Here is a 22,957-nt window from a genome sequence, read left to right as displayed (position 1 = left end):
TTTCTGGTGCCATTTCCCCATAGAAAGAAGACCATCAAAGTAAATATGGATATTGAATAATACTTATCCTCATTTTGCAAAATCGAAATGCTTTACATGAGATTACTAAATAGCAAGCACATTATATTTGAGAGAAGATGATATTGCCAACAAGACATAATTCTTTAATAGCACATATTTAGTGAGTGTATACCATGACTACATGGTTTATTATACCCCGCACAGCACACTGAATAGGAGAGGAGCAGCTTTAATACTGTGGCTAAGGAAAATGTATGTAAAGAGGATGTGTCCTTGTTTTTTTACTTTGCTTTAGTGGATTGAAGGGATCTTAGGAATTTCCTAGTCTAGTCCTGCTTGAAACCTCCAGTGATGAGAAACTCACTATATCTAAAGAAGCCAAATCCATTTCTAAGTGGCTTACTGAGTCATCATGACCAGAGGTGTTTGAGCAAAAGCTGACTGACTATGGGAGATCTTATTGTGTGCCACCGTTCTTACCTTCATAAAAATATGCTATATTAAAGATATGTTACATGTCAATAATCACAAGAAGTTATGATATGTGCTAAAATATAATACATACCTCAGAGACACAGAATCAAGTGAATTTATTATCCAGTTTAATGGCCAGAACTTGGTGATTGTCTACATGGGTAGGATAGTGGAGGTCAAGTTGCTAAAGATGGTAGATGCTATTAATTGAAATTGGGAATGTCTAATAATCAGGGTTACTGGGAGCATGTCAGAAAACTCTGTGCATCCACAGTTTTCCAAGGCTAAACCCACATTCATTTTTCTGAGATTGAGTTCCAACCCTGGCCCATTATGGAAACACCACCTGGACCTCAATGAGGGACTGCCAAGAAGGCGCAAATGGCAAAGAGAGGCTTTAAATTGGCCAAAGGGCTTCGTCTACAGTCATCCTATCCAATTTGTGGCAGGTTTGAACAGCATGGTGAAGTAGTATTTTAACATTAGACATAAACTTTACTCTCCTTCACAGCAAATTATCTCCTAAATTTTTTCTGTTACCTGGTGTGTTAAAAATACACAAAATTCAGTTTGTTAATTCTAGGGCAATTGCTGTCACAGCGGGGAGCCATACCAGGGAAGTTTAAAAAACAATGCCAGAAATACAAGAAACTGGAGGGGAAAATTTGTAAAAATAGATTTCCAGGCATACTTTTCTGTCTTCCTTTTCATTGGTGATTTGTAGTCAGTGATAGCTCTGCTTTTCTTTCTTTTTTTTCACTTGTCCTCCTATCTCTAATCTTGGTGTTGTTCTCGCTTTCTTCCCAGATAGTATTTATTCCCTCTTCCCAAACCTTTGTTCACCCCACTCTCTTTACCTTTCTCTTACTGGTGTAGCTTTCACAAGGCTCCAATCAAGACACTTCCAATGGCTTTCTCCCCAGGACTTATTAGATCATCTGCAACAATAAGATAATTGTCTATCCTTAGAAATGAAGTCCACAGAAGGGGGAAGCAGGCTGCGATGCCTGCAAGCCTTTCCTTTCTCCTGCCCCTTTATGCTCCTAGGTGCATTTCTTTATATGCCCTCTACCTTCAAGCCCTCGAGGCCACTCAGGTTGCCTTTCCTCGGAGTGGTTCTAGGTTGGTTCATAAACTTGCCCTGGGCCCTGCAGAAGGAGGGCAAGGAGACACCAAAGAAGGAAGCAGGCCACCCCAGATTGGTCGGTGGCAGGTTTTATAAGCAAGGGACCTTAGATACGAGGCTTGTCGTGAGCTTCACAAGGCAAGTAGATCTCCATACCCACCCATATGGCCTCTGTATAAATTTTGTCACCTATACAGGGTTGCAACAACACCCTGCTCTCTCAAGTGTGTGTCCTTGAAACAGGCTCCCGTGGTGGGAATGGTGTTAGAATTATTATGAAATGGTATTGACTTTACAGATCCTCTGAAATCTCTTGAGGACCACACTTAGATAACCACTGTCTTAGAGCCTAAGAACATTCCTTGAATGAATGAGTGTCATCATTTTGGCATCCTACTTTTGAAAAGTTCCCCAACTCCTTTACTCCTCAATACCACACCTTGGTATCTTTGTACTAATCATTGCAATCGTACATATTGACTTTTTCCCCATTTTCATAAAAATATCAAGGCATGGCAAGTAGATGGGGTTCAGTCACAAGTTAAATTTATGGCATTTTCCACTTTATACTTCTTTATTGTCTACGATGAGGGTAAAACAGAATTATTTGTGTGAAATCTATTGGTCAGTTCTTCATTGGGCTGGTTCAAATAATCTTTTCCTCAAAAGTCTTGCTGTAGCAGATCTGTTTTGCTGCTAAAGAAACTTATCTCCTGAATATTATCCCATCTTTTAAATGAACTACATCCTAAAAATAAATAAGTAAATAAATTAACTACATTCTAATGTTCAAAAGTGCATTGCTGTGGGGAAAGTGAAAACACTGAGGCTTTCTGGCCACCTTCTCCTGGCTAAGGCCCCAGTTATGTAAACATGATATAGCAGAGTCATAACAGATGCCCTGTTAGCTGACTAATGTCTGACCCATCCTTGGCCGAGAGCCACTATTGTTCTGACCCTTATAAGACTGGCCTGGGCTTTCAGAGGTGCGGTTTTGTCCCCAGTGTACGCCTGGCTGGCCGCTACCGGGAAGGGGCAGGTTTGTCTATCCAGTACATTCAGCTCTTCCACTGGCTGAAATAAAGAAATGTCTCATCCTCCTTAGGCTCCCCAGTTTTTCTGAGGACTGTCCAGATCTAGTGTGAGCCTCCCTGGCCCTGATCGTTGGCAGTACAGTTGCCATCTGCAGCTTAGAATTTCTGTAACTGAGATGTTATCTGCCACCGTCATGTGAAACAGACCATTCATTTACTCTTTTGTAGATAGTAATTTAATTTTTTATGACCACATTGAGCCAAGTTTTAATAACTAATAAAAAGTCCCAACATCCTTGTTTTTACTAAAATACTAAATACTTCAAAATCAATTTTATCTTAGAGAGTTTTGGTTATAGCTATATATATATATATATATATATATATGTATATATATATGCATATATATATTCCTCAAGAACAGGAATAAGTCATATGTACTGTGTTTTAATTTCTTCAACTTTTGAAAGTTTGAATTTCACAGAATTGCTGTTCGACAAATTATTCTGGAACTGAATGTAACTGAATATATATAAATATTATTTTATATGGTAAAGATTCTGCCATTCCCAATCTTCCTCATTCTTGAATGCTCCCTTTGTTCTGTTTTCCCCTCACTTTCACCCTTCCCATTTTCCCCCTTATCACTTTTGAACTGATCCTTTCTCAAGTCACTTTATGTTTTAATTAATATTTTTGCTCCAAATTTTCAATTATTTTTATTGTATTATGGCCCTTCTACCTACATTTCTCCAGATATCTTCAAATGATTGTTGGGAGGCAATTCTCCATGTGCCTTGATCTTTCTACATTTCTTGTGAGAAGAGTCATTGACTGCCTTTTTTTCTGAATAATCTTCTCTGGACTATACTGGAAGATGGAAATAGTGTCTCCTTTTGGATCAAAGAGTAGCCATGCTTATTGATCACTATAAAGGATTTAAGTTCCCTAAAATCAAAGTTCCCCTCTTATCATGCACCCCGCTGCATGTACAGATATCATCTGGCACTCTTCATGTCAATCTGTGGTAACTAGGGCTCAGGGAACTGACTAACATGTGCTAATGCTTTTTCTGGGGTTAACCAGCCATTCTTTATCTCTGACTCATGTGCATCATGTTTTATGTCAGCATCCATGAAACGACAGGAAGCTAACTTGTTAACTTGCAAGTAGAATAAAATCTCAGTCCCTTCACAGTTCTTGACAATGATTTTTGCATACATATGCATGGATTTGAATTTGCAGAGGAATCTTTTGGGTTACTTTTATCCTATAGTCACTTTATCATTTGTGTGTATGTGTGCATGTATGTGTCTAGCTTGGCAGGCGTGGCCATACACTGATAGTTTGTCTTGAATTATAATTGTTCTTACTCTTCATATCACACAGGCAAGTTTCCATCTCAGGTACAATATTTTCTTGTTGTCTTTCTCTAAGGACCTTTTACTCTCCTCTTGTTGTCAGATCTCATTATAAGGTTTAGAAGATCCATAAAAAATAAATCACATAATTTTTAGTCTATTTATCTAATCTAATCAGTCTATCCATATTATTACCATAGCTCCAAAAGTACTAGCTATGTGTAAGTAATGGCTATTCTTACACATAAAGCAATGTTCACCAAGCAATGTTTGAATGTACCATTCTTTTCCTACCTGGAATGTTATATCTTTCTTCCACCCAGGAAGTACCTTCATTGCTTTCAAAACTACTTTCTGTACAAATGCTTTTGTGAGTAAGCCCAAATTACTGTAGTCATTAAGCATTTATATATTTTATTATTTCAGTTACTAACATTTATTGAGTGCCTACTATAAATTCCAGACGTGGTGAGCAAATCAGCATAGACCTTGAATACCATAATAGAAGTTAATATTTTATAGATTAACATATTCTCAAGTTGGTATATGTGTATTTGCATTTGAAGATATATCACTTTTTAATTTTTTACATTGCCTCCCTGATTGCATTATAAATTCTTCCAAGGTAGGCAGCTTTTTTGTTTTTTGTTTTTTCTATCAAATAATAAGAGTTTAAGCACATAAGGGCTTTTCTCTCTCTTCAAGCAAAAAGAAGAGAGGGGAAAGCAGTCCAGCAGTATAATGATTCTATCAAGGATTCAGGAAACTTTTGGTTTTCTGCTCCACCACAGTTAGTGTATGGCTTTCATCGTCATGATTGTAGGTGGTCTCATCCACCTCTGGGCATATTTTTCCTGTCCACATTGCGGACAGGAAAAATAAGACACATAGGAATAAACTTCACCATGGAGGTAAAAGACTTATACTTGGAAAACTACAGGACACTGAAAAAAAGAAATAGAGGAAAATACAAACAAGTGGAAGAATACACTGTTTATGGATTGGAAGAATTAACATCATTAAAATGTCCATACCATCCAAAGCAATCTATGTATTCAATGAAATCCCTATTAAAATACGACTGTCATATGGCACAGATCTAGAACAAATATTCCAAAAATTCATATGGAACCAAAAAAGACCCAGAATAGCAGCAGCAATCTTTAGAAAGAGGAACAAAGTTGGAGGGATCACTTTACCAGATATCAAACTATACTACAAAGCCACTGTAATCAAAACAGCCTGGTACTGGCACAAGAACAGACATATAGACCAATGGAACAGAACAGAGAACCCAGAAATTGATCCACATCATTATACTCAATTACTGATTGACAAAGGAGGCAAGAACATACAATGGAGTAAAGACAGTCTCTTCAATAAATGGTGTTGGGGAAATTGGACAGGTACCTGCAAAAAATGCAACTAGACCACCAACTTACACCATACATAAGAATAAACTCAAAATGAATAAAAGACTTAAATGTAGGTCACAAAACCATAAAAATCCTATAAGAAAACATAGGCAGTAAAATTAGAGACATCTTACATAGCAGAATTTTTGCTGATATATCTTCTAGGGCAAGAGAAACAAAGAAAAAAGTAAACAAATGTTACTGCATCAAAACAAAAAGCTTCTGCACAGCAAAGTAAACCATCCTCAAAATGCAAAGGAACCCCCCATGGTATGGGAGAACATATTTGCCATTGACACATCTGATAAAGGGTTAATTTCCAAAATATACAAAGAATTCATACAACCCAACAAGAGGAAGATAAAAAATCCAATGAAAAAATTGGTAAAGGACCTGAATAGACATTTCTCCAAAGAGGACATACAGACGGCCAAGAGGCATATGGAAAAATGTGTAAAGTCACTAATCATCAGAGAGATGCAAATTAAAACCACAATGAGGTGTCACATCACATCTGTCAGAATAGCTCCATCAACAAATCAACAAATGACAAGACTGGCAAGGATGTGGAGAAAAGGGCACCCTGGTACACTGCTGGTGGGAATGCAGACTGGTGCAGCCACTATGGAAAACAGTATGGAGGTTCCTCAAAAAATTAAAAATGGAACTTCCATTTGACCCAGTGTTTCCACTTCTGGGTATATATCCTAAGAAGCCAGAAACACCAATCAAGAAGTATATATGCACCCATATGTTCAGAGCAGCACAATTTATAATAGCTAAGATATGAAAACAGCCCAAGTTCCATCAGTAAATGAATGGATAAAAAAGCTGTAGTACATTTACACTACGGAATACTATGCAGCTATAAAAAAGAAGGATCTCTTACCCTTTGAGACAGCATGGATGGACCTGGAGAATATTATGCTAAGTGAAGTAAGCCAGTCAGAGAAAAACAAATATCACATGATCTCACTTATATGTGGGATCTTAGGAACAAACTAAATTGACTCACAAGATAGGACCACAGAAATGAAAGCATGAAACAGACCGACATATCTCAGAGGGAAGTCAGGAAGGAGGGTAGAAAGAGATTAATCAAAGAACTTATAAGCATATATGCATAGTTCGTGGACACAGGTAACATATGTGAAGGCCTGGGGGTGGAGATGGGTGGAGGGGGAAGGGGGAAACATGGAGGACTTCTGTAGTCTCATCTTCTACCATGTGTTCCCCTTTTCTTGTGCCTCCACCACACTGGCCCTTTCTTTCCCTATTTTAATCATAGCCTTTTCCACTCTCCGATTCCTCTGCCAAGAATGCTCTTCCCCTAAATCTTAACATAGCTAGACAGATCTCAACTTCATACTTTACAAAAAGATTCTTAGAGAGATCTTTTCTATTCAACCAGACACAAAATAGCCTCTCAGTCTCTGTCCGTACCATTAACCAGTAATATTTTCAGTTTAGTTTTTATTATCAGTCTATCATGTGTTCTCCACCCCAACCCCAAGAGAATATAAGCTCCATGCAAGCAAGTAAGGTTAGCTTCTGGTAATCATAGCAAAGGGTGAAGAAAAAGCTGGGCTTAGTGGATATGAAGTGGGGCACAGGAGGTGTTTGACACATCATGGGATATATTTACTGAGATATTTATAGCGTGCTTCCAATTTAATATCTAAACATCATGTCTAAGAATATCAATCAATAAGATATTAGATATTTTCAGAAAACGAAAGCCCTCAAGACTATTCTGATTGTAAATCAACATAACTTTTGTTGAAAGAAGCATTGTGCTTCCTTCTTGTTTTCACTACGCAAATGTATTTTTGATATGTCAGCTGATAAATTGGAGAAAAACAATTAGGTTGTGAAAACGTTTGATCACATATTGATCAATGATTAATTTTTTAAGACATAATCCTTTGCCTCTGTCTTCTCACTACCACACTATTATTTCAGTGTTCATCTCCCTTGTCATAATGTATATTAAGGCCATGTAAATTCTATGAAAATATTTAGCTCAGGAATTAATAAACAAATTTCTTTCATCCTATATCTTGTAATATTTTTCGGAATAGAGCTAGAAGATGCTCCATTTAAACAGGACAAACAATAACCCATTTCATGGGGAGATATTTCCAGGTCAATAATTTGAGAATTCTTAAGCAAAATTCCTACAGAGGAAGTGGAATTTCTAGAGGAAACAGTGTTCCACAATCTTTTACCCATCATTAAAGACTTTTTGGTATATACTGTGAAATTATATACCTAGTCCAGAAACAGGGATCTGAAATGGGCTAAAGAAAGAAATATGGGTTAGCAGATTTGGAATGCATCCTTATGAGTCAGGGAATGGAACAGGGCAAAAAGAGTGGTCAGGTGAATTGTATAGTTCTTTATCAACATAATTTAAAACTGTCCAGGCTTCCAAAGAGCATTTCCATGTTTCATTGCTCAAATGAAATACATACCCTGTCTTATCTAAATCTTCCCACATTATTTTTTCCCTTGTTAGGTTCCCCTGTAAATCTATTGACTGAAAATTCACTGCTGTGGAAATACACCTACTAATGTACTTAATAAAACAATTTGGGCAATAGGACAAATATATGTATAATGGTATGTTTGCTTTCTCACTCAATTTCATTTCAGACCTATCAGATAACCAATACAGGATGAGAAAATGACATTCTTGTAAAAGAATGATGAAAACAGCTATATTTACATTATATGTATAAGAATAAGACTAATCTGAATGCAGGCAAATCACACAGAATCCTAATATTTCATTGGCCAATACATCAGAGTGAATCCATATGGTCTCAAATACATGGACAGGATTTGGACACTTTGTTTATTGAATATACACACTAGGAAGAATTCTCTAGGAATGGGACTTACTCAGGATTGTGGCTATTTTTTGAGTTGTGCAGTAACAGTGTAATTATGTCAACATTTTTCTCATTGACATCAGATCATTGTGTGTAGAAAAAGCCTGGTTTTGGTGTTTACACAGATATAGGCTTCGATCTATTCTCTTAGTACTGGTTTTGCAACCAGGGATCAGTTACTTGAATACTCTGACCTTCAGATTTTTATTTTTTTAAGAAATATATCTTTATTGATTTCAGAGAGAGGAAAGGAGAGGGAGAGAGAGAGATAGAAACATCAATGATGAGAGAGCCATTGATCGAGCTCACAACCCGGGCATGTGCCCTGACTGGAAATCGAACCCCGATCACCTGGATCCTAGGTCGAAGCTCAACCGCTGAGCCACGCCTGCCCGGGCTTTTTTTTTTTCTTTCAGATTCTTCCTTCATAAAGTGGGATTCCTTTTTTTAAGATTGTAACCATAAAGATTGAAATATACATAAAATATTTTAACATACTGCCTGGCATGGAACCTGTGCTCATTATGCATTAATCTCCTTCCCATTGTGCCCCAAGAGCAATGAGTGATTCAGAGTTTATAATTTAGTTGAAAAGAAATTTTGTAATTGTATAAAAAGCAGTATTGTTTATATATTTATTCATTAATCCCTTTATTATCACTGAGTATGTGATTTACACTATATAGTTTCATTGTGATGTGTATAATTTGAATTTAAATAAAAACAATATTCCTCCCACCAATGTTGCTTTCAACTTAATTACCTGATTGTCTGCTAGATTGGATTCAGTGGCATTTCCTATAGCCTTGAACTTGCAAAAAAAAGAGTATTAACCCCTTTAACCTATGCTAATTTCCAAATAATCAAATCAACAATTGAATTGACTCAGGGTTGATCAGTTGCATTTATACCTAAAGATAGAAAATAAAACTGTGAGAGTGCAGGCCCATCTTAGGTTCTCTGTCTTAGCTTAGATTCTCAGAAGCATATCTTGAGCCAAAGATTCCAGTGCAAGTGATTATTCCCAAGCTTCAAACAGCAAGCATTTATCATCCTTACAGTTTCTGTGATTCAAGGATTCAGGAACAACTGATCTGTGCAGTTTTAGCTTGTCTTTCATGAGGTTGCCACCAAGATGTTGGCTAGGGCTGCACTTATCTGTACGCTTGACTGAAACTGGAGGATCTGTTACCAAGGTGGCTCACTCACATCATAGGCAAATTAGTGCTGGCTCTTGGCGGGAAGCCTGAATTTCTTTTCTTGCCACTTGGACCTCCTCGTAGGACTGCTTGAGTGTCCTCACAAAATGGCAGTTGGTTTCTCCCAGAGTGAGTGGTTCAAGACAGTACAAGTTGGAAGCTACACTATCTTTTGCCACTTAGCCTTGGAAGTCACATACCATCATATCCACCATATCCTATTAATTATAAGATCAACCTTACTCAATGTGTGAGAAGACTACAGTACAAGGGCATGAATACCAGGAGGTGAGGGTCCCTGGGGACCATCTTGGAGGCTGTTCCCCACACTACCATGCCTTTCTTCTTTAACCTAAGTGTGGCACTCCTGCTCTTTCCCTTGAGCATTTGCTAAGTACTTTGTTGCACCCATCCAAGAAAAACTTAATTAAAAATAGCTAAGTACAAAAAATCTTCCACACACTGGTAAGAAATGTAGATATTACTGAATATTTAGAAAGGAGATCATGAGGATTTATATCACACACCATCCAATATAAATAAAATTAAATTTCCTTTACATCTGCCTGTTTTCCTTTCCCAAAGTCCCTCTCTTCAGTTGCCAGTGATTTCATTTCTCTTTATCTTTCCCAAATAGCTTCCAAAATCTCCTCTGTTGTGCCAAATCATTCAGCTCTGGCCTTGAGCTTACAAACACGTTCTTGGCAAAACAAAATCCTGACAGCCAATCTCGCTTTCTTTAGAATGTAGGGATCTCTGCCCTATCATGGAAAATGGAGGTCAAAGTGGCTTATTGCTATTTACTCAACAAAGAGGCCTATTTCCTGTGTTGGAAAGAAAGAGACAAATATGTTCTCTTGTCCAGAAAATAAAGGGTTTTTCGCTTCATATATATTATGCTCTTATGGTTTCCAGATCCAAGGAGGACAGTGATCTTTGAGTCTCTTGCTGATTAGTAGTTATCACTGTTTGAAGTTATAACTCTAACATTTTTGCCATTGAGTTTGTTGCATCCTTTCTTATCTTGTCACTGAGTTCTTAACATCCTATTTTATTTAGAAATATTCTCCTGACCTCTGTATTCAGTTCAGCTAATTCTAGAAGGAAGATGAAGCCTTTGCCCCTGAAGAGCACAAGCAGTTATAAGTGGATGCTACTTAAGGCCTCTAGCCTTTTGTGCTCATCGATGCACACCCCACCCAATGGCCTGCACTCAGCAGAGATGGTTCACATGGCTGTTAATTGACTCTAATTGACTGAGGTTTCCTGAATGAGGGGAGCAATGAGAGCAGAGGCTGTTCTGCCTGCATAATCTCTACTAATGAGCTCTACTTTACTTTGATGCTCATCTCAGTTTTCTTAAACTGATTAATAAATCTTTTGGCAAATTCCAGGGAGATCATCATTGAAATTTTGCTAAGTTCGAGCTATAATATGTTTGTGGGCATTAAAAAATAAATCAATGATGTCTTTGCCCTGTAACTGCTTGCACTTTTATTTGGAGGAGACTAATGAGTTCTGACTATAGCATGTTGATACTAGTTTTAAATGGATAAGTTTAATTAAGCATCTTTTATGCTTCATATTCATACAAATCCATAAAATATCAGAGATATTGGTTATGTAGTAATTAAAGGCTGAAAACAAAGGGGCTATTATAAGCTAAAAAGAATGGCAAGGAATTTGGTTTTAAGGGTAGTGTAATCTCTTTTGGGGAAAATTATGAGTAACGGGGAGGTAGATATAGGAGGATCTATTCAGGGGTCATTGCAGAGATAAATTTTAGTGTTAGAAATAGAAAACTAGTGAGAGGGAAGGCTGGATAAAGAGATTCCTCTGGATTGTGAAGGGTCTTAAGTTGTAGGTCATACTTTGGATTTGATGCTATAGGCTGTGAGGAGCCATTGATGACTCAAAGAGACATATAATGAAAATACTGCTTTTGGGAATGTTTTCCCAGGCACGGTGCATATGATAGATTAATGCAAGGAGAAACTGGAAGCAGAAAGAGTGAGTTAGAAAAATCTCAGAAATTTGGAAGTGAGAGAGAAGATTTGAGCCCATGAGTATTTTTATGCAAATTAATGTTCTATATTTTTCTTTGCAGTTCTTAAATCTAGACTTTGTGGGAATGACTGGATAAAGAAGGTGAAGGGATTAGCTAAAGAACATATATGCATATCCCATGGACACCAACAATGGTGTGGTGAAGGCCAAGGGATGGGGAGGTGGAGGTGGGTAAAGTGAGGTAAATGGAGGGACATCTGCAATAGTGTTAACATTAATGCATGGACACAGACAATAGTGGGGTGAAAGCCTGGGGGGAGTGCATGGTTGAGGGGCTCAATGGAGAAAAAAGGGGACATCTGTAATACTTTAAATAATAAAAAGAAATTTAAATTTTTTTCATAAAAAGTGAAAAAAATCTAGGTTTTGTGCAATGTGCTTTGAAAATATGATAATTATATTGATTAGTATTATCACTGATTCCTCTTCTACCTCACTAGTGTTTCTAAGGCCCATTCTTACAATTTCACTAACTGTATATTTTTGTAAGGCTATAAAACACTGAAGCACTTAAAATGGCCATTGTGGATGCATATAACCTGTGAATGTATTGTGCTTGAAATTATTATAAAAATTATTCTTTTAAAATTCACTTAGACAAACTAATTATACAAGCTAATATGAGTAAAAATCCTAACTAATATGATGTTATGGTTTAATTTCAAATGATAGCACAGTCACAGCACAATACTTATCCTTTCTAAAATAATTCCAGTTGTAGATCTGTTCAGCACAACGTTGTATCTTTTTCCTTTCTAAAGAGCAGAGCAATGTGTCAATTCTGAATATACATGTGCTTGCTGAAAACGATAAATTGGTGATTTTCTCCTCTGTGGGACAGAAAAAAAGTCAGATGGATATAAAGAGATATTCCTATAAGTAATACTTCTAGAGCACTTCTTAGTAGCAATTTCAATTTGTCTCTAGCACTATATGTATTCCCAGTTGTTACTCCTTTCACTCCATAATTTTTATTCTCAGATCTTTCCATTTCATATCCCAAAGATAACATTTGCTCAAACATAAAAATAACATTTAGCTGCCTTTGCATGGCCCTTGTGAATTTATCTCTCACTTCTTGCTTCCCTTGCATCCCCAGTAGCCTTGAAAAACACCCAAGTTAGTTGAATTCTAACTGAATGACTGTGACATCTCCACAGTAGCATAATTCCAAATGTCTATTTGATAGCTTCAATTGATGGCAAATAAGCTCTTCAAATTTAACATGTCTATAAAGGAATTCTTGTTTATCCCTCCACTCTCAGACTTGAGCTTCCTCCAGCTTCTCCACTTAGTACACTGAACTACCATTACCTGGGTACCCAGGTTAAAAGTAATAGTGATAAACTTAAAAATAACAATAAAAATTTAGATTTCATCTTTCAGTCTCCTCATTCCCTAAACCCCTACATTCTATATGTATATAAGTCTCTGAACAGCTCTAACTGCAAAATATATCCAACTCTAATCACTTCTCTCCTTCTCTGCTGCCCCCACCTTAGTTTATTCCCATTTCTCCTCAGTGCTCCTACAGGAGGCTCCTCATGGATCTCTGTTCTCATCTGTTCATCAATTCCCCCCCAAAACACCAGAAAAATCTGCCAATCATGCAAATTAAAATTTTTGGACTTAACACAATAAGGGAGAACATAACTCAATGGAGTCTTAATAGGAGTTCAAGATGGGGAAACTAGGGTAGGGCAATTATTGTATTTTGGGGCTTGGGTTAGGTGATTTTAAGGTGGGTCTTGCTAGGCTGAGCATGGTTGAGATTGGACAGAGCTTATTACATAGTAGCTTTGAATTGGTGGGTACCAGGAAAAAAGGGTCTTGAAGTGAGTCTTGGCAAGAATGTTGCTAAGTTAATTTGCAGTCATCTTTTGGGGACAGGTGTTTCTTAGATCAAATATCTAGGTCAGTTTTGCTTGGAATATCTTCTGTTTAATATAGAGACAGGAAAGTATGCCTGGTTCTAATTTCATAGGGAGAAAGAATTGTGTTTCATAAGTATTTAACTTAGGACAACTTCTCATATCCATGTTTATAGTAATTGTAATGCCTAATGCTGTTAATTAGAGTAAAATTCAAAATCAGATTGGAAAATCCTAGATAAGCTGTCCCTTGCTTTCTTGCTGGCTTTAATTCATGCCACTCTTCCCCTTAATTTATGTTACAGCCACACTGGCCTTTGTCCTATTTGAGTAAGCCAAGCTCATTCCTGTACTTGATGGTTGCCTCTGCCTAGAATGAGTCTATCTTTCCTCTATCTCAGCATTCAGGTCTCCCTCAAATATCTTTTCCTCAGAGACTTCCTAGACTACCAATTTATATCAGCTTATGACTTCAACATCACTTCACTTCAGAGTTCATGGCACTCATCCCTATATAAAATTATGGCTTCTACAGTTAGACAGCCTTCCTTCAAATCCTTGCTCTGTTACTTATTAGCTATGGGACCTTGGGCATGGTACTTTGACTGTCTGTGCCTTAGTTTCTCATCCATAAAAAAAGGAAGATGATGAAACTTTGGGAACTAAAAAAGTGATTTTCCTCTCACCTTCTAAATTCTTCTAGTTGAACTAATAATCAAATTAATAGAGACAGATTAACAGGAGAAAGTGCCCCCAAATTATTATATGATTGAACATTTGGGGGTGCCATAATGAGACCCAAGGACAGATTAGGCAGTTGAGACTTATATGCCATTCTGGAACTGAGAAAAGGGGGTTTGGGTTTGGGACTTCAAAGGGCAAGAAGGCAATTCACAAGGAGATGGAAAGGAAATATTTGGTAAATAAATGTTGCTGAGACATCTTTAACAATGGGAAACAGGGAGGACTTTGAACAAATGGGGCCTTGCTTGTTTCCTCTCTATCTCAAACTAGTTTATATTAAACTGTAGTTATCTAAGATGATATCTTGTTTACTAGAGTAGGTCCTCTATGTAAACTCCTTTTAGGCAATTAAGGGGGAGGTGAAAGGTTTTTCCTGAGTCTTTTGTTCCTTTTTAAAAATTTTTTGGTAATGTTTTAAAAATTTATCTTTATTCTTGAAAGTGTTACAGATACCCCCTTTTTCTCCCCATTGCTCCCCTCCAACACGCATCCATCCCCCCTCCCCCAGGCCTTCTCCACACTATTGTCTGTGTCCATGGGTTATGCATATGTGCATCTAAGTTCTTTGATTAATCTCTCCCCACTCACTTCCCCACCCCCGTCTTCCCACTGAGATTTGTCAGTCTGTTCCATGCTTCTGTGTCTGGATCTATTTTGTTCCTCAGTCTATTTTGTTTATTAGATTCCACATATGAGTGAGATCATGTAAAACTGAATCAAGAAGAACCAGAAAACCTGAATAGGCCAATAACAACTGATGAAATTGAAGCAGCAATAAAAAAACTCCCAGCAATCAAAGGCCCTGGTCCAGGCAGCTTCACAGGGGAGCTTTCTAATTCTTTAAGTTATAGGGTTAGATAGTTTACCAAAAATTTTTCTTGCTTTTTGAGGTAGGCCTGCAGGGCTATGAACTTCCCTCTTAGGACTGCTTTTGCTGTGTCCCATAGATTTGGGGTTGTTGTGTGTTCATTTTCATTTGTTTCCAGGAAGTTTTTTATTCCTTTCTTGATCTTATTGGCAACCCATTCACTGTTTAGTAACATGTTATTTAGCCTCCATGTGTTTGAATGTTTTTGAGTGTTTTTATTGCAGTTGATTTCTAATTTCATGCCCTTGTGATCTGAGATGCTTGATATGATTTCAGTCTTCTTGAACTTGTAGAGACTGGTTTTCTGTCCTAACATGTGGTCTACCTTTGAGAATGACCTATGTGCACTGGAGAGGAATGTATATTCTGCAGCTTTGGAGTGAAGTTTTCTTTAAATATCAATTAAATCCATCTGATCTAGTGCTACATTTAGTCACTGTTTCTGTGGTGACTTTTTGTCTGGAAGATCTATCCAATGAAGTCAGTGGCATGTTAAAGTCCACGACTATGACTGTATTGGTGCTGATCTCTCCCTTAAAACCCTTAAGGTTGTTATTGATAGGCCCTTATTTATTGCCATTTTAATCCTTTATGCCTATGTTTCTCTATTTCTTATTATTGTTACAGCAGTCCCTTTAACACTTCTTGCAGTGCTTCTATTTCTACTTCTAATTACAACAGCCCCTTTAATATTTCCTGCAATGCTGGTTTGGTGGTGATAAACTCCTTTAGCCTTTTTTTTTTTTTTTTTTTCATCTGGGAGGCTCTTTATTTCAAAATCTATTTTGAATGATACCCTTGCTTTATAGTCTTGTTTTCAGATCCTTGCTTTTCATTACCTTGAATATTTCATGCCATTCCCTTCTGGCCTGTAGAGTTTCTGATGAGATGTCAGCTGACAGCCTTATGGGAGCTCCTTTGTAGGTAACAGATTGCTTTTCTCTTGCTGTCTTTAAGATTTTTCTCTTTGTCTTGAATTATTGGCATATTAATTAATTATGGGTTTAGACCTCTTTGGACTCTTCTTGCTTGGAACTCTCTGTGCCTCCTGAACTTGTATGACTTTTTTCCTTTACCAGGTTAGGGAATTTTTCTGCCATTATTTCTTCAAACAGGTCCTCTGACCCCTGCTTACTTTTGACCTCCTCTGGCACTCCTATGATGCAAATATTGTTATGATTCATGTTGTCCCACAGTTCCCTTAGACTGTTATGTTTAATTATTTTTTTCTCTTTGTTTATTAATAACCAACTTAAAAATCAATATCCCCAAAGGCATATTTCCTTTTGAGAAAAGGAATCTCCTACTAAAAAGGTAGTTTTAAAACCAGTGGACAAAAAAATAACAAGTGTAGTGCTTGGTTTTGTATAGCTCACAATGATTCTGGCATTTTTAATGGTTAAAAAGTTTTAAAAGAAAAATATTTCATATAATTTGCATTATTATTTTGCATAAAATTATATGAGATTTCAGTTTCAGGGTCCATAAATAAAGTGTTATTGGCACATAGCTACCTCCATTTGTTTATGGATTGTCTATGGCTACTTTCTCCAGTCAACAGCAGAGCTGAGTATTTGCCTCAGTGACTATATGAGCCACAAAACCTAAAATATTTACGATCTGGCCCTTTACAGGAAAAGTGCTGATCACTCACCTAGATGATCTCTAAGATCCCTTTCTACCACTACCACATGATTTGTGTTCATCTTTGTGGAACCAAATTTACCAGCTGTATAAGATCCCACTCAAAACAAATTGAACAGAGCCAAGGACTCTTTTACTATGTTCAAGAATCCATTTATTGCCAAGCTGGTGTGCTTGAGCAGTTGAGTATCGACCTATAATCCAGGTGATCGGGGTTTGATTCCAGGTCAGGGGACATGCCTGGGTTGTGGGCCTGATCCCTAGTGGGGGGCATGCAGGAGGCAGCCAATCAATGACTCTCTCATCATTGATGTTTCTATCTCTGTCTTTCCCTCTCCCTTCCTCTCTCTGAAATCAATAAAGACATATTTAACAACAACAACAAACAAAGAACCCATTTATTTTTGGTTGCAAAAATTTGAGGACTTATACTACCTAACTAATCCATGTCTTATCATCTGCCCTCACTTTCATTCCAAGTGGTGTTTGGTTGTTTTCTATTTTCTATTACACTGAACATTTCTTTTATAAATAATATTTAAATTGATAACAGAAAAATAGTACGGCTCTCCTGCACTGTAACTATTTTAGTATGACAAGAGTTATAGAGTTGGAAGGAAGCTTGAGATGCCATCTAATGTCTCCTACTCTTTCTGGACAGAACCTCACTTAAAGTATCCTGGAAAGGTTTTGGTTTACTGTAGCCTTTAAATACCTAGAGAAGAGCATTTCCTCTTACTTTGTAGTGTATCAGCTCTCAAATGATTTGTACCTTGGGTTCTTATGTCTGACCAAAAGGATATGTAGAGTTGTTCCATTTTAAGGTTTTATAATAATTTATTAATGGGGCAGTGCTTTCAGCTATTCAAGTCTTTAATTCTTAAAATCTGGGGTCTTAAATCCATGGAACCACAGCTTATGATATGATATCTTCTAAGGGCATTTTTTAAGGGGCAGGACCTAGGGAACTACTTTTGTCACATGTTCTGTTCTTCCTTCCCTGCTGTAAAATCCTGGAGGATAGAAGCAGGATTCCTTTTTCCCTTACTCTCATAGCACACACAGGGTTTACTGAAGAATGCTCTGCCCAACCTCTTTGCAAGCATCTTTTTTTCAAAAGATGAAGAGAGGGTGGATCTAATTTAATATTTTTTTATTGGAAAGCAACCAAGCCTCTCTGTGCATGCACTTTCCCATTCGATCGATAATAAATTAGCATTTTATTTATACTGTATAATTCAGTTCTTTTCAGAAGTCTGATCTGGAAGCCAACTAGTGTTTGTTTTCTCCAAAGTGGTTTTTGATGGAGTGCTAATTATGTTCAACCTCCAGTGCAATGCTGAAGGAGGACTACAATTGCCTTATTGCAGAAGGATGGTCCAGTTAATCAATCTCTGAGGATAGTCTTATGCTACATTCTGGGGGGAGCGAAGGGTGAGTAAATGTGGAAATACATTTTTGAACCAAGGAAATGATACCATTTATATATCAGTGACAAGGTTAAGCCTTTGTGAAACAGCTGCATAACTGTGACATGAATTCCTGTCAGTAGAGGAAAAACAAAAACAAAAAAAGAAAACACGGACAAAAATATATGTTGATTCCCCACACTAGCTGAATCTGAAGTTTAGTGGTTCATGGGGGGGAGAACTGTATTTTAAGTAAAACTAACTTGAATGGATTTTTGTTCCAGATAGGAGACCAACTTAATATATTAGTCCTGAGTAAAGAAGTATATCACGTTTTGTAAAAGAGGACAACAAATACAAGGAGAGCCAATCTTTTCACTTGTGCCAACCTAATTGTGTCACATGAGTTTTTGTATTTGTATTTTAGCTCAGCTCAAAGAAGCTTGATCCAGATATTTTTTTCAACATAATATAATATATTTGTTCATTGTAGCGTAATAAAGATTGGAACATACTTTAATAAAGGCTTCTAAGGGCTGCCCTTGACAGCAGAGTTTTTACCACCAAAGTCCTTGCAGCTTATATATCAGGATTTAATATATGTATGTGCATATAAATGGCTATGCTCTGGCATTGCTAGAGAAGCATTAGGCTCTCTGTATGACTTGGGATTTAGTAAATGTATAAAAGTGAAGGAAGCTGACAATAGCAGTCCATCAATTATCTTACATCCACCTGAGCACACTTCTATGCCTGGCCCTGTGCTGGGCACTGAAGCAAGACCTCCGTTTTAGTTCATGAGGCTTCTCAGGAATGGCATCTTGATAATCCAGCATTAAAACCAAACTCCTTTGTCAGGCAGCTAAAGTATTAACCATTTTTATAACCAGGTTTCTCACTGAAACACAAAAACCTGCATTTGTTTGGTGTTTTATAATGCAAAGATCACTTTTATATCTGTCATATTAAAATTCAAAGTGTATGGCCTGTGGTATATGCTCAGTAAACATCATGCTAGGGGTTATGGGGAAGAACTGAAGCTCAGAGGTTGATTTGCCCAAGGTCATCTGGCTAGTATGGGGCAAAGGCAGGAGTGAATAGTTCCTGTTCCAGATAGTTAAAACAGAAACTTTCTTCTCTCTCACTCTCTCTCTCTCCTTCTTGCTCTGTTTCTCTCTTGGACTTGTGATCCCTGTTTTTTTAAAACTGTTCCAGCACTCTATAATTTGGTGTACTTCCTAAATAAATGAACTCAAAGCCCTTTTTAAAATAGTAATAATTACCTGTTATTGAGGACTTAATTTTCTGTACTACACTGTACTAAATGCTTTACATTTATTAACCTTTTTATTTTCAGCAATAAATCTATAAGGTAGGTGTTATTATACTCATTTATAAAATACTTGAAGTAAAAAAACTCTAATGTCTTTTACTGTAGTTATATAAAATTTATGGGGCAGATTAATATTTAGCCTTAAATACACATAAATCATTTAAAATAAATATATATTATAAAATTTTTGACTCTTAAGCAATAATGTACTTGGGATACAAAAAACTATTTGAGATATTTGGGGGAGGATGAAAATTCTGAGTGGAACTTGACTGATTCTTGCCAAGATTATGCCAGCAATCTATAATTTAGTCATCTGTTTGTTCCCTAGATGGCAAAAAGAAAAACCAAACACAGGGAAGGAAAGGGTTAACATTTGTTCACCAATTACTAAGTGCCAGACACTGCACTTGGTGCTTGACATACTTAAGGAGTCACCTTGTAAAAACTTTTTTTTTTTTTAGTCTTTAAAGATGAGGCTACTGAGTCTCATGGAAATTAAGACATCTGTCTAAATACCTTAACTTGACCCAGAAGGGAGTACAAGTAAACTGGCTGAATCTTAGTTTTTAGGGTTTTATAGAGAGAACTATGTTTCAGAATAAAGCTGAATTGGATGGGTCTTGGGTCCTGACAGAAGAGTGCTCTTTCTCCTGGGACCTGCGAAAGGGGTGGGGTGGGGTAGGGATGGGGGTGGATGAGTTGAGATGGAAAATCAGGTCTGTTTGGGACCAAATTTAGTTCCCTTTTAAAACACTGAGCTGCCTCTAAAGAAATTAAACTCATGACCTTGGTCTACATGAAATGAAGCCAGATAAATTAACCTGACATACACTCTTATATAAGAAATATTTGAAAAGGAATAGCAGACGAAGCTAGGGAATCATATTTCCTGTAAGAAAAGTTCAGGTGGTAGAAATACTTATCAGCAAGGTACTTGGTGGGCCCTATTATATTATACCATCAACATTATAAAGGAAAAAAAATAAAATTGATCATCAAATAATGTCATCAACAAAGCATGTTAATATTTCTTGGTATTACTTCTCCTATTCCAAACTCTGAAAAAATAAAGCCTTTTGATATTCCCACCAACAAAAAGAACACCAAACACTTTCTACTCATTTGTGTGATGTAGTAGGTTATTAAAATATATATATTTCTCTTAATTACACAAATATTCTAAACCAAGGGTGAGGAACCTTTTTTCTGCCAAGGGCCATGTGGATATTTATAACATCATTCACGGGCCATACAAAATTATCAACTTAAAAATTAGCTATGAGAAAATCTCCTAGATTTATTGAATTTCAAATCCCGCCTGCGGTTGCCTTGGCAGGGCCAGGCCAAAAGATTTCACGGGCCGTATATGGCCTGCAGGCCAGGTGTTCCCCACTCCTGTTCTAAGCACAGGCTTGAAAATAAAATATCTTTTTAAAAAATTTAAAAAAAATATGACTTTATTGATTTCAAAGAGAGGAAGGTAAGGGGAGAGAGGGAAATAGAAACATCAATGAGAGAGAAACATCAATCAGCTGCCTCCTGCACCTCCCCTACTGGGGATGGAGCCCGCAACGTGGGCATGTGCCCTGACTGGGAATCGAACCTAGTTCTCCTGGATTCTAGGTTGATGCTCAACTGCTGAGCCACGCCTGCTGAGCTGAAAATAAAATTTCTGATGAAAATGTCAAATCAACCAAAAGCTAATACTGTATTTGCATCATTTGTAACAAGAGTTGGTTGAAGGGTGCAAGTTAGGCCCCTGAGTGAAGGAGGGTACCTTAAAGAGAAGACCTTAATCATTGTGAGCAGCAAAGTCACCTGCATATTTTATATTTGAAAGAAAATGAAAGAAAAAGTAACTTTAAAATTTAGTGAATCTTATTGGGATGATTACTTCTGGAGGCCCAATGACAGCTGAACACTTCTAGGAAAAAAAGAAATAGAACTGAAGCAAATCAGAGCAGAAGGTTTAAAGATAAAGGGCAAACGTAAACCTAGAATAGATTATGTCAAAAGTTCCTTGTCTCTTTGAAACTCACACGTGCCCATGATGGGGAATTAGAGCTTTGTTAAGACTCTACAGGGAAAAAAAAATTAGGAATTTAAGAAAGCAAATTGTAGGATAAGATGTGAAGCTAGTTAGTAATCCAGTTGCTTTCAATGACAAGTATTTTCTGCCTTGTGGCTCAGCGCCTGCTGTTGCCTTTCCTTTCCTCTCATTCTGCTCATGCTCCAGCCTCCATCCAGGACACTGTCCACTCAGGTCCGATCTGCTCAACCTGCTCTTCTGACTGCGCTGCCCGTTTTGCTGCCTCTGGCCCTGCCATGTACCTGACGAATTTGTATTTCAGTTGGAGGTCGGATGACTCCTTTTGAGTTCTGAAGAACAGGAACCAGACACCATTGGCCTTTCTCATTTTTATATATTCTCAGTGCCTACCTCAGTGGTCCAGCCTTCGCTCAGCCTCCCGCTTCGCCTCGTATGGCTGCCACTTTCTGAATTCCAGACCCGTAAGTTTTCTTTCTGTCCCCAGCTTTGTCACATTCAGCCCCATCCCAGAGCCTCTGTTCTATGTCTGGGCAGCTCTTACTTCACCTTTTCGCCAAATTATTTCCTACTTGTCCTTCACGTTCCATCTCAGAGAAGCTTCGGATGACCTCCCCAAATAGGTCAGATATCCCTATATTCATAATGTTATATACCTAGCATTTGGCACAATTGCAGTTTTGAAGCTGTTTACTAAAGTCTGCCATCCCTACCAGACTATAAATTTGATGTTCAATAAATATTTGTTAAATGAATGGGTAATATGGGATGTATAATATTAGTATTTGAATCTATGTAACTACTAAGTTAATTATTAGTAGTTCATATCGAAGTTAATTATTACTGGTTCATAGTTCAGGATGTTTGCACTTTTCTTCATTGTAACAAAAATACATGTTAAAATTTCACTTTTGCCATTTTTACCCATTTTGTTTTACTCTAGTGAAATTCAGATTTAGTCACCTTGGCCTACATTATTTCTCCCCTAAATTATTCTAGAAACATTTCAGCAGATAGGCTGATAATAGGGGAGAAGAAATGAAACTGAGGGAAAGAGAGATTCCCAATATAAAGGGCTTAACTATCTTGCCATAATAAAGTTCAAAGGGAATTTGATTAAAGAACTGTTAAGTAGAGGAACAGGTCTATATTTGATATTCAAATTTCCAGAACTTTTCTCTTCAATAGAGTAGGTAAGTGCTTGTAAATATTGGCTGTCTGGCCCTCATAGGGACATAAAAAGGCTGAGAACTCTGGCATGATGGATTAGGGCGGTTGGAAATTTGGAGTGTATAATTTTGATGTGCATCTAAATGCCACTCCTCTAATCTTGTCCTTCCTTGTGGTAGAACTTTGTGCACACAAGTAAGAGTAGAAGAAACATATTTAAGAGAGCTAAGAAATTAGAGTTCAGAGTCATTTGTTAACTTGAACTAGAAGATGAAAG

General features: G+C 37.2%; 1 protein-coding gene across 3 annotated transcripts in view; it reads left to right on the top strand.

Moving 5' to 3' along the window:
* Nucleotides 1–22,957, top strand: part of IL1RAPL1 (interleukin 1 receptor accessory protein like 1) — a 1,170,262-nt gene that overhangs the window by 46,708 nt on the left and 1,100,597 nt on the right. The window contains exon 2 of one of the 3 annotated variants that reach the window (XM_087829289.1): nucleotides 21,897–21,974. The exons of the other annotated variants lie outside the window; for them this stretch is intronic. The gene's annotated coding sequence lies outside the window, so the exon portion shown is untranslated. The remainder of the gene's footprint in view (nucleotides 1–21,896; nucleotides 21,975–22,957) is intronic. 3 annotated transcript variants of the gene reach the window in all.

This window comes from Miniopterus natalensis, chromosome X (genome assembly GCF_054644295.1).
Source record: "Miniopterus natalensis isolate mMinNat1 chromosome X, mMinNat1.hap1, whole genome shotgun sequence".
NCBI classification, from domain to species: Eukaryota; Metazoa; Chordata; class Mammalia; order Chiroptera; family Miniopteridae; genus Miniopterus; species Miniopterus natalensis.
Note: the sequence above shows the minus strand (reverse complement) of the source record. Positions and strands in the feature narration are given on the sequence as shown.